The sequence below is a fragment of the Natator depressus genome, chromosome 10 (assembly GCF_965152275.1).
Source record: "Natator depressus isolate rNatDep1 chromosome 10, rNatDep2.hap1, whole genome shotgun sequence".
In the NCBI taxonomy this organism is placed as follows: Eukaryota; Metazoa; Chordata; order Testudines; family Cheloniidae; genus Natator; species Natator depressus.
Window position 1 is genome coordinate 6,680,361 of NC_134243.1, and position 12,478 is coordinate 6,692,838.

Consider the following 12,478-nt stretch of genomic DNA (forward strand, 5'->3'; position numbering starts at 1 on the left):
ACCCGTAGGGAATCTAAAGACATCGGATGGCGAAAATGGTTGCTACCTGGCCCTGTTTCACTCACTATAAAGATGCACCAAAGCATTTTAAAGACCTTCATTTCCAGCTGCTTCTCTGGCCTTTTGATTTGGGGGTGATAGGGGTTAGCACGGTTTTATCCAAAAGCTGGAACGTCCAGAGTGTATTCTTAGTGTTACTTGCATACATCCATGCACGTCACCCTCAGAACATACTCCTGCAAGCCGAACGTGTCCTTTACACACCCCGAGAGAACAAATCCGCACAGAAATGGCTAAATCCCCTTGAAGGGAAAGCCTCATTTCCCCAAACCAAAGTGTAATTGTTTAGTTGTGCTATCAGTGAGAAACCTGCAACTATATCGAACTCCTGAGCGTGAAGGCTGCTGCAGTTCTGCTATTTGCACGTCTCCCTGGAGTGCTGTCGCCTAGCCCTGTACCAGGAACCACTCAATTAAGGCGAAACAGGAAGGATGTAGTATTGATTTTAGCGCAGCCCTCATCAGTAAGTCACCATGACTGCAATTGCAGTGCTCCTGGAAGACCTGTTACTCAGCTGTCCTTGATGCTGTCTGCTGCTCAGAAAGCGCTTGAGTGCCCGGGGTCAGGTAGCGTAAGTTCAGAGAGGATATTTTAAAGCACTCGAAAATATGAGGCTTAAGAATTTGCTTTGGTGTTTTTACAACTCAGCAATTCCAACCGAGCACTGCAAATAGTGGTCAAGAATTAATCTCGGTAGCAAAGGACAAGTTGCCATTTACAGAAGGGATTTTGAAACCACAGTGCCGTCGAGGGCACCGTCTGTTACATTTCAGAGCTTCGTTGTCCTATCTTAAAGGATCAGGAGTGGCAGGCCTAAAAATGGCATCTCGCCACATGGTTCTGGTTTGTTTTTCCCCCTAGCCATCCTGCAATTCTGCCTCCCTGCTCGGATCAGGAATAGAGTTGAACACTTGCTCCTACATCACTCAAAATGGAACACTTTTAAAATATCTGGCTATACCGAATCAACTGAAGCCACAAGAGCGCCCGTAAAAACAACTGGTCTATAGAAAAAAAAAAAGCACACTATATGTATAATGCATTTTGCAGTGTAGATTACTGTGCACCATGGCATAACTCACGGTTAACATTTCACAGCACAGTGGCCTGCAAAATAGGAAAGCTGGAGCTGGACAAATGCTGCACTAAAATGTCTGTAAATAGCTGTTCAAACTGTTAATCATTTTTATTTCACTCGTGTTTGTGCCCTTTTGCACTCACCTGCCACGAATAGCTCCCCAAATCAGTCCACTGGCTGGAACTTAAGTCAAAACAGCACATTTCCAGTGAATATTCAGAACGATAAGAATCTCAGCTTGAAACCGAAGTTGCGCTTATTTCTTCGGGAAACGAGATCGTTTTGATTTATGAATAAATTGGAGAAGATCGTGAGCTATTTGCTGCCATAAAAGGAGGTGACCTTAATCAAATCCATTATTTCTTCCTTTCACACTTTTGATGCTGTGACAATTCTACACCTGGACCACACTGTCTAATGCCGGGATGACTTTACTTCCACCTGATCCTCCCTTCTGAGTCACAAACAAATTGAAAAATCTTTTGGCAAGAAGTGTAACTGAAGATTCCACACCACCATTTATAGCCCACGCTCATTAAGAGAGTAATTTAATTGAACACTTAATCACTGGAGGCCTAGAGGGAAGACAGTAGACTTCTCCCGTGTAACTGAAGTTTTCAACCCATGCAACTTTCAGGCATCCTGTCAGCACAGCGGGAACATACATCATACCGCGGATGGGGCGTTAACTCTTGAGATAACTGTTAGTCAATGTCCAGCCGAGGTCTTTCCCAGCGACAGCAATGTTCCCTTTCCCTTCCAGTGATTGTGACTTCCTCCTGCACGCTCACCGCATATTGATTTCACAGAGCACTCTCAAAGTGCAGCAAAACAGATGGTCATTCCCACAACAAGACAGCCCACCTGAGCCCCAAACTCATCAAGTGGCTTTTCAGGATTCCCATGATCTGCCAGTCCACAGGGCTTTTCTCTGAGGATCTTTCTCATGATCACACCCCAGTCACAAGGGTTGGGCACCTTTTGAATGCTGTTTGGCATCATTAATTGGCAATACATTCATTGGAATCATCTTCATCATGGTAAATCCCAAAGGAACGTGGCCTCCTTGCAGACCAAGCGCCACCTAGGTGGATCTCTAATATTAATCGGAAGCAATAGCCTAATTGGCTTTTGTGTCCTCCTGGTGGCCTAAGATAAGTCTAACCACACCAAGTTGCGTTAGTTTGATGAAGGATGTGATAAATTAATCCAGTGTCTCTTTGTATGGCGACTTACGTTATTTAAATGAAAGTGTCCACACACGCAGTTGCACCATTTTAACTCAGTTTCATGTGACACCTTTAGTTAAACGGGTGCAAATTCTGTGCCCTAACTATTCTGATTCGTGACTTCTGTTTGCTTCTCTCTCTTTCCGTTTCTTTAGAAGAAAGCTGATCTCCTTTGTTGCGTGTGCAGATGTAAAATGCCCCCCTGCATTTTGGTTGCATGAGCAAATAGCACCGGCAGTCAAAGTGCAGAGCTCAGTCTGAGCGCTTGTGCCTCTAGCAACATGCTGGCAGGGTACAGATGGGTAGCTGGAGGTGCACGTACCCAGATTTGCACTCGCAGCTTATTTGTCCAGGTCCAAAATGGGGGGGCAAGTTTTTCAGTACCCAAGGCCTTCTGACATACCCTAGGGCAGTGATAATTTTCATTCTGAGCCTGCCATTGTCCTTGCTGGTAAAGAAACTGTCTCTCTCTCCAGAAGCGAGTCTCTGAGCTCTTAGCCCATAACTACTGCAAAGAAAACCCATTTGGAATTTCAGAGGAAGCGCTGTCTAATGGTTCGAGCACAGCCCTGGGAGCTAGGAATTCCTGCATTCTAATCCCAGATCAGTCACTGACTTGCTTTATGAGCGAATCACTTAACTTCTCTGTGTGGCAGGTTCCCCACTGGTAAAATGGGGATAACACTGAGCTATCTTAGGGGCTGTTTGTAAGGTTTAAGTTAATTAAGATCCCAAATGCAAAGCTCTGAGTAATTGCAGAACATTATTATTTAATTATTTGATTAATTTCAGCTTTATGGGGCTTTTTTACACTCCAGTCCTGTCAATTCGCCACCCAAAGCTGCATTTTAATAAATGCAGTGAATGCAGGAGGGTCATAATCCCTTCATTTTATGCTTGACTGGAGCCATTTTAGAAGCCTTGAGAAATGAAGAATAAACAATACTTAGAAAACCATTTTGTAGGGGAAGGGGGTGGGAGAAGGCCTCATGAAATTACTGGTTGAGGCTGCTCTACAGATGTTCCGTGCTTCAAGGTTAAACCTTTGACTGTATCGATTTTAATTCTGTTTGCTAGGGTGGAAAATACCCCCAACAGAAATCTGAATCCATCCCCAATGCAATTAGATGCAGCCTTTAATCTGGCACTATTACACGATGGTACTGGCTGCATGAATACTAATAAGCGTGTTTGCTATTTGTACAAGCTTTTTTAGGATGAATAATTAAATTGACTTTATCCATTAAACCTTGCCTATTAAGCTTTTAATGCAGGGATGTATTTTAATGACTCAGGGCCATATCTCTTCCTTTATGGGGGAGGGTCTTAATTAGGATTTTTAATGCATCCTGTTACAAGCCTTTTGCAGAAGTATCATTCATCGGTAGCATGGTCTGAGTGGCTGGAATCTCCATCTTTGTCTGAGTGTTTAGAGTATGTCTGCCGGTTTCCCCCTGATCCCCAAGAATAATTTGCAGTAGCAGCCGTGATCAGTGTCTTGCGTGTGAGTTCTTTCCTCCGTTGACTGAGACCCTTGGCTAATAGATAATAATAGATGTGTAAGAGATCCCAGATTCCATAATAGATACAGCAGGTAATAATAATAAAACATCCTCCCCACTCCCTACCGTGTTGCATTTATTTTAGATTGTCAGCAGAACAAGTGAAGTGGCACCAGGGTGGCAATACTGCTTCTGCACATGCCACTGGGGAGACCAGGAGCGGGATACTGAGCCCCGTTTTGGTGTGTCTGCTTTAAAAAGGATGTTGGAAAAACTGGAGTGGGCTCAGAGACGAGCTCCTGTATAACTCGTGCTCTTGAAATGAGAGACTTAAGAGGCTCGGGCTATTTAGCTTACTGAAGAGAAGGTTGGTCACGGTCTATCAGAACCTATGTGGAGAGAACATGTGGGATACTAGAGAAGTTTTCTTTCTAGGAGGCAAAAATATAACAAGCTCTAATGGCTAGAAGTTGAAGGTTGAAAAATTCAAGCTAGAAATAAGGTGCAAATTTTCAACGGTGAGGCTAATTAATCATTGGCACAGCTGAGCTAGGGATGTAGTGGGTTGTCCATTGCTTGGTATCGTTAACCCACGAGTGGAGATGTCTTTCTAAAAGACGTATTCTAGTTCAACTGGACATCATTAGGCTCACTGAAGGAATCACGGAATGGGATTCTCTGGGCTGTGTTGTGCCGGAGATCAGACTAGATGTCCATAACGGTCCCTTTTGGCCTTACAATCTAGGACAAGATAGGAGGCTTACCACAGAGGCATCACCAACCTCAAGCATTCCAAAATCGTGAGTCAGGCCCCCCAAAGTCATGAGGGTGTCTGTAAAACCAGGAGATTTTTGTAAATAATTTTTGGGGTCCTTTTAGTCGCTTTCTGGTTGCTGAAATTTTTAGGTTAATTTGCTTCACGTTTTCAAGCTCTTTGCAGCGAGGGCTAGAAAATTACTTTTGGGGTTTTTTTTTTTTTTTCAAATGAAAGTTGAGATTCACCTGACTCCAGCAACTGGGGCTTTAAGGATAAACACCAAACTCATGAGACCTGTGAATAAAATCACTGGAGCTGGCAACACAGCCCAAGGGACTCCCTGTCTCGGGCACCAGACCTGCTCTTTCTGTACAATCTTTAACTGCAGCAAATACAAGGAAAACAGAAATAGTTCAAAGCACAGGAGCATCACCGTTCCCACTATCCATGCTCCTGGCTGTTCTTTGAGCTTCCAGGACCTTTCCAAGGCAAAGTCAGCAGGCTATATGGTTCCCAGTGGCCCCCCTGCAAAATAAGGCCCACCCTGCTGGTCCTAGCTAAAGACCTGTAATAGCCAGCAGTTACGGGGATTCTTCCTTGGGGTGTGGTGCTGTCAAACCAGAAGGGTGCCTTGGATCTCCAAGGGCTCCTGCATCCTGATAGGCTAACGGACTGAAAGGTGAGATAGCCGGTGATGGTCCTATGCTGCTTCTAGGACAGGTGGTCGAGTGGCTAAAGTGCTGTGCTGCCTCTCAGGGGACCGGCGTTCAATTCCTAGCGTTGTCACAAAGTCCCTGCATAAGCAAGTGAAGCCATCCACTCTGCACCTCAGCTCCCCATCTGTGCTGGGGAGAGTCTATTTCCTTGCTTCGCAATGGAGCTGCAAGGCTCAATACGTTACTGAGTGTGGGGTGCTGAGGTACTCAGGGGATGAGAGCTGTGTACGCTGACAGCTCTTTCTCTGTCCCAGATAAGAGAGACACCTGCAGATACTAACTAGTGGCAGGCGACTGTTCATGGAGCTGAGGGGGGAAAGCACCCAAACACGCTGGGTTTTACAAACCCCTCTAGCCCTTTTTTAGTTTTGGGTTTAGGGAAACTCTCAAACTCCCTGCTCCATTAAAATGACAGGGTTGGGGTTTGTCTCCTCCAATGGCAATTGTGAATTTAAAATAGTTTCATAGACTTTTAAGGCCAGAAGGGACCGTTCTGCTCATCTACTCTGACCTCCTGCACAGCACAGGCCAGAGCCTTTCAAGCTGTGTTCCTAAGTAACCGGAAGCCTGCAGTAAGCAAACAGTATGGACTCTCACTGCAAAGTTATTCTGACCCTGCTCCTGGCATGCCCAGGGGAATAAAATAGACACAAAAACCAAACCATGTGGCAGCTCAGAACGTGTGGTGTGACAGAGCCAAACGGAACTTGGACCTTGCACGTCCGGATTTTTGTTCTATGTCTAGAAAGTCTGGGGCCAGATTCCCATGTCCCTGCAGAACAGAAAAGGAGCCAAGAAGCCGGCTTAACAGGCAGGCCCATGCGTATGTCTCTATGCCATGTCTCTTTGCAACCCCTGTTGGAGTGGCTGTAGCCAGGGAAAGGGGTGTGGCCAGAGCGTGCTCCAGCTAATCTCAGCTGTTGGAATGACCTCCTGGGTGCAAATTAGAGTAACCTTCGGGCTATCCTATTTTATGCCGGAGGCTAGTCCAACAAATCACAAAGGCTCAGTAAAAAGCCATCTCCCTCCCCCACTGAATTCTGTACCTCGCTCAGCAAGCTAATCCCAAGGCTCAGGGCCAAGGGGGTTCTATACTGACAGAATGAATTCTCCCATGGCTAGATTTAACCCTTTGTGTGACAGTAGCTATGCAGGGCTCATCCACCCTGGCAGTGCCTCTAGCCTGCCCTGGGAAGGGTGAGATGGGAGTTCGGTTTCCCCAGCCCGTTCAGTGGGCCTCTCTCAGCTGAGGCTACTAACAAGTGGGACAGTTGTCAAGGTGGGTTTTGCGATGCGTGGCTCTGCATCTCATTTCCTGCCCATCAAAACCATGTCAGGTGGGTTTCTCCACCCCTATTCAAATAGGTGGCCTTGGCCAGAAGCTGGTGGTTGCTGGGCAGGGTTGGCTGAAGGTTGGCCAGTTTTCTGGTTGACCTCTTCTAGCCAGAGGCTGTATATACCTGTGAGCATTTCAGATGCTTTTCCATGGAGGGAGGTGAGCCTGTAAGAATGCTGGGTGGACCGCTGGTCAGAGCACTAGCTTCTGACTTGGGACACCTTGCTTCAATTCCCTGCTCTGCCCCAGATTTCCTGTGTGACCTCAGCATGTCAGGTTTCCGCTCTGTGCCGCAGTTTCCCATCTGGGGAGACGAGCACTGCCATGTCTCACGGGGGTGTTGTGAGGTTAAAGAGTGGGGTGCACTTTGAAAAGTGCTTTGTAGGAGGCCGGTGTTATTTCCAATGAGCCTTGTGTCACCATGAGAATCTGCACAGAAGCCGCCAGACTAGTGAGCTCCCACCAGCAGCAGTCTCGGCCTTATCCTGGAGGCTCATGGGAGCTCAATTCCCCGCTGCACCCAGGTGTTATGACACGGTATCTTGAGCCAGGAAGCTGTCCCGTCCAGAGAGCGGGCGGGTGCTTGCTGGATTCCTCAGCTGGCTGTTACCATTCCCACCTCCCAGGCTACGCAAAGCATGAAGGGCAGCAGAGTTTTACCTTTTTACCATTATCTTGTCCATCAACCCAGATCCTCATTACGAAAACACCTCTCTGCCAGGTGCTGCCCGTAATGGAACACATGCTGTGCGTCTAGGCTGCACCACCCTGTCTCCAGCAGAACGCGACCTACTCAGTACAGCAGATCGGTGACATAACGTAACATAGCGTTGCACAGGATCTGAGGACCATGCACTATCCCTCCCTCGTCCCTCCTTTCTTAAGGAGAGTGGCTCATTTGAGACTCAGATGCACTCCCAGACTTGGTGTCACCTTATTTTAAAAAAAAGTGCTAAACAAAACTCGGTGGTATTCACTAGTAATGTAGTAGTAATAGAAGAGTAAGCTGTACTGTCTGCATTTACTATACAACATTCTAGTATTCATTGAAAAACCCAGGTGTGTGTGTTGGTTTTTCTTGTAATCATTATCTGTATTAATGGCAAAAATTCTTCATGATGACACTGAGAAAACGTTAGTGACTCCAATATTATTCCTTTCACATCTCAATATAATTAATGATATGAAATACATTTAATATCAATTTAAAATTCCCTGAGCTGCTTATTTTCCTCATGTCCCTCCTGTTTTGTATTTGTCCCACTTCTAGGCATTCGTGGACTAAGGCCTGTGACAATGAATTCTAACACTATTTACAATATTACATATATACAGCACCTTTCATCCCATCAGATTCCCTAGCGCTACATATTCTGGCCATTGAAATGCAGCCAGCTCTGGGGCAGAAGGCTGCAGTGGTGGAATGGTGCACGGGAACACTGCACAATACTTTAAGGGCCCCCGTCGACAAAAACATTTCAACATGTACTTAACTCCTATTAAATCAATGAGACGTAAGCCCTTGTTTAGAGTTAAGCACATGTCTAGGTGCTGTGCTGAAGCAGGGCCTAGAACAGGTAGTGAGGAACCGTGTATCCACCTGAAACTGTAGGGGCATTTGGTGGGCAATATTATAGGGCAGGCACTGTCTTTTCGTTCTCTTTGTACAGGCCTAGCACAATGGGTCCGTGGCTGGGGCTCCTAGGTGTTATAGTAATATAAATAATAAATAATAATAACATATTCCACCTGACACCCACCTTGAAAACTCCATTCGTTCTTGAACTGAGACTTCAGGCCCCTGGTGCTTAAGATGTAAAGCTGCAACAGACCTAAGGCATGATCCAAATTAAAATCGACTGAACGGTAATGAGAAACAGGGAGTGTTGTCAAGTGCTCGGTCCTAATTGGTTCCTGAACCCAGCTGGGTTAGGAACACACCTTATATAAACTTTTCTTCTTCATAAGGAAAAGCTCCCAAATCACAAAGGCATGGGCCTGAATTGGAATGGAATGGATCTCATCTCTGCCTACCCCACTGCTCCTGAGAGCTGGCATGGCTAAACTGATCATTTCTATCTCCTAGCTTCAGTCACTTTGCCTTGTGTTAGGCTCACCTGCAGCACAAACAACACTGTACAGCACCTGCTGCCAGGATGGGAGTTTTGGTGGAACCACAGGCTTCCACGGAGATGTGACCAAGTCCAGCTGATGGTGGGAACTCCTGTAAGAAAGGTCTCACCACCAATGCAAGACTCTTCTCCATCTGGACCTAGTGAGAGGTAAGTGGTAGCGTTTTGGGAAGATCAAGCCATGGGAAAGGACCCTCTTCCCCCAACATTCAGGTAGGAGTCTCTCTCCTGGAGACTCAGTTGAGACATAGCACCTCACCTCTTGTTTTAACCATGTGGGAGATAACCGCTGTGCAAGCTGAAGGAGCTAAGCTGTGGTGTCTTCTTAGGTATCTGTCGTAAATATTTCTAAGATGCCCGTCACCTGGGTGTCTAAGCACTGACTTCCGTGGTATGATGGAATGGGGACGGAGGTTCCATCCTAGGCCGTGTTTGTTATTACAATACATACAGTGTTGCTATGGTGATTGGTGACCACATACGGGTACCACAGTTATCAGCCATCCGCAGAAGTGTGGTGTCTGTGATCTTTAGTTCAAAACCCACCTTCTCTGCTGGCACAGGGAGCTGAGGGAACAGAGGACAGCTTTCAGATGCACTCAAAAGCCAGTGAGGAGCATATGGGAAAATCAAGATGGGGCACATTTCAGCCTGGGGGTTCCAGCCTCCAGGAGCTGAGACACATTTATCCATTGGGGGAACTGTAAGTGACAGAGTGTGCATTTCCCAATGTCCTTCCAGATACAGCATGCCCCAGCCACCCCTCATCGGCAGCTGCTCCTTGCTGCATTGGCTTTCGAGAGACGTGGCCCATTTTGCACGCCCTCTCAGAGTGACCGGATGGTGCCCACAGCTCTGTGTTCAACACGCTACAGGACTTTGTGTCTGATTGGCACGTGTCTAACACTGCTGCCCCTCCCTCCTATGACACGGTGGGTGGAGGGCAGTCCCATTTCTCTCGGTAACGTTGCTCAGTCCATAATCTTATATTTATCGTCCTTGTTACCGATCCACTTACAGAAGTCGACTGCCCAGCTGGGATCCAGTATCCCCGCTACCTCTCGCCCTGCCTGGCATCCCGGGCTTCTGAGCAGACATGTGTAATTTATTCTGACTGGCTCCAATGGAGACACTAATTAATTTTCCTCATTTAAAAAAATTAAACAAATGGTAGCGAATTCTAATACAAATTAATTCTTCGTGGAGCACCAGGCATTTCACAAATCATTGGCAATAACTCTTCCTGGAAGCCTGAGTGCTCTGACGGGGTTAATATATTCCAACAAGCTGCATAGTGGCACTGCAGTTCTGTCCCTCTGCTGACTTGCTAGCCAGTTTTCCATTCTTAACCCAGAGTCACGTCACCTTTAAAACATTCATCGTCTGCACTTGTGGTGTTAAAGAGCATTCTGTGTCCTTCAACATACAAACCCTGGGAACTTGTGTAAGGTGCACAAACCTTCCCGGGAAAGTAGCATGGAATTTAAGTGAAACCACATATGCATCCCAGGTGAGGCATGTAAAACTCAGCCATGCTCCTGGAATGTGAATGCCAGGCAATCCCAATAGCCTCTTCTGTTAACCCACCCTGCCAGCAGGTATTAGAATCCTGCATAAACTGCAACGTGTTTAAAAATGGTGTTAAAATTAAAAGCTACCACTTTAAGTTCTAAGGGGTTTCCTGGTCCTGCTTGCAGGCTCGGGGGCTCTGTAGGGAAGGGTGTGATCTAGGCTGGGCACTGTGACAAGAGCCAGATGGGGTGAGTTGTGCACCTCTGCCTTAGGGAGCAGCCTGCTTTGTCTCTCTCTGTTCTGGGTTCTTGTGTGTTAGAGTTCTGGGGTCTATGAAATAAGAGTGTTATGTGGCAACCCTCCTGCAAGTGCATGTAATGTCTTTTTTATTTAACTATTCTGTGTTCATGCCGTGACTATAACAGCAACCTGCTGACTCACTGCACCAGGCATGGCTCACTAACTGTGTCTGGAATATAAGCAAGGTGGGAGTAGCTCTCTAGGCAGAAGAAACTAGCAAGCTAGGACATAGATGCTGGAGGGAAACCTGAGCTGGGGATAGCCAGGAAGGTGAGGCTGAGGTTTATGTATTGTCCTTGTTTGTGAGTTACCATGCCCGACACAAGGAAGGGGATGATTTTTGAAGCTAACTCAAATTGGCGATGGGTGGAGTCTCATCACATTCCCACACTTCAGTAAGTGACCTGATTGTAGAGATGTGGAACATTCTCATCTCTCAGTGATGCCAAGGGCAAATGGAGGTGCTCAGCACCTAGGAAACCAGGCCACATAAGTGCCCGATTTTACCCAACCAACTTGAACTTGTTGGTCTAACTGCCAATGGAAGCACACCATGCCTTCTGCCCTGCCATGCAGTCTTTCAGCTTGAATTCTGATGAAGGCTCTGGTACGTGGTGAATGCAGGACCACAAGGAAAATGGCCACAGTGGCTGATTTTCAAGGGAATCCAGTTATCATTTTAGATTTTATTTTGCACATCATATATTATAAGTTCAATCAAGTATTGCTTGGCTATTGAGCTCACTTTCCAATACCCATCAGATTGTATTTAACCTTCTGTTATCACCAGTGTAGTGCACCTTGGGTTTTGAAAGAGTTTTTACAAATCCCCCAATCCACCTACCCCAATTCTTGCTTGTATTTCCTTAATCACCCATCAAGATCAGGCAGATGATGCAGGCAATTCCAGCTGCCTTAATTTGGTTCTTTGCCCTTCTTACCTATCAAAGATCTAAGAGCAAATATATTCATCTAGCAAGTATATGCCTCCCAAAGTTCAATCCTTTCAGCACACTTCCTTGTAAATTGGTTTCAACAGCAGGGGGAGAGAGTTCTAAGAACGGAAGCTAAAAGGCCATTAAATAAAAGGGCAAGGAATATCTTTGTAGCTCTCTATTAGCGATAAAGGCTGGGCTGGGATGAGTCAAACTCACAGCTCTGTGCAAACAGACTCCAAATAAAAAAACTTTATTGCAGATTAATGACACCATAAAAATGTATTTCACTGTCCATTTAGCAGATATCGATCATAAATATTTTGGATTAAAAATAAACTCTCCAATGTGCCACCGTACGGTGATTTCTGTCTCTCCTGCCTCCCCTTGAGTGCTTTATGGGCAGCCATGAATAACCCCTGGGGTTAGTTTAATCATAATTTAAAATACGAAGGCGATAGTCTCCAACTTTCTAGGCATCAGTCTCAGATTCAGAGGCTTTTTCGTTCAGGCATCAGCATGTAGCAATCATCATAACTGCCGCCCAGAGACACATTTTGTCCCTGGTATTTGGTACTTCAGGGTAGGATTTAGTCCCTTTTACTCACACTGAGTAATACGTACAAATGGCCACACTGGGTCAGACTAAAGGTCCATCTAGCCCAGTATCCTGTTTTCTGTCAGTGGCCAATGCTCGGTGCCCCAGAGGGGATGAACTGAACAGGTAATCATCAAGTGATCCTGATCCATCCCCTGTCACCCATTCTCAACTTCTGGCAAACAGAGGCTAGGGACACCACCCCTCCCCATCCTGGCTAATAGCTATTGATGGACCTATCCGCCATGAATTTATCTAGTTCTTTTTTGAACCCTGTTACAGTTTTGGCCTTCACAACATCCTCTGGCAAAGAGTTCCACAGT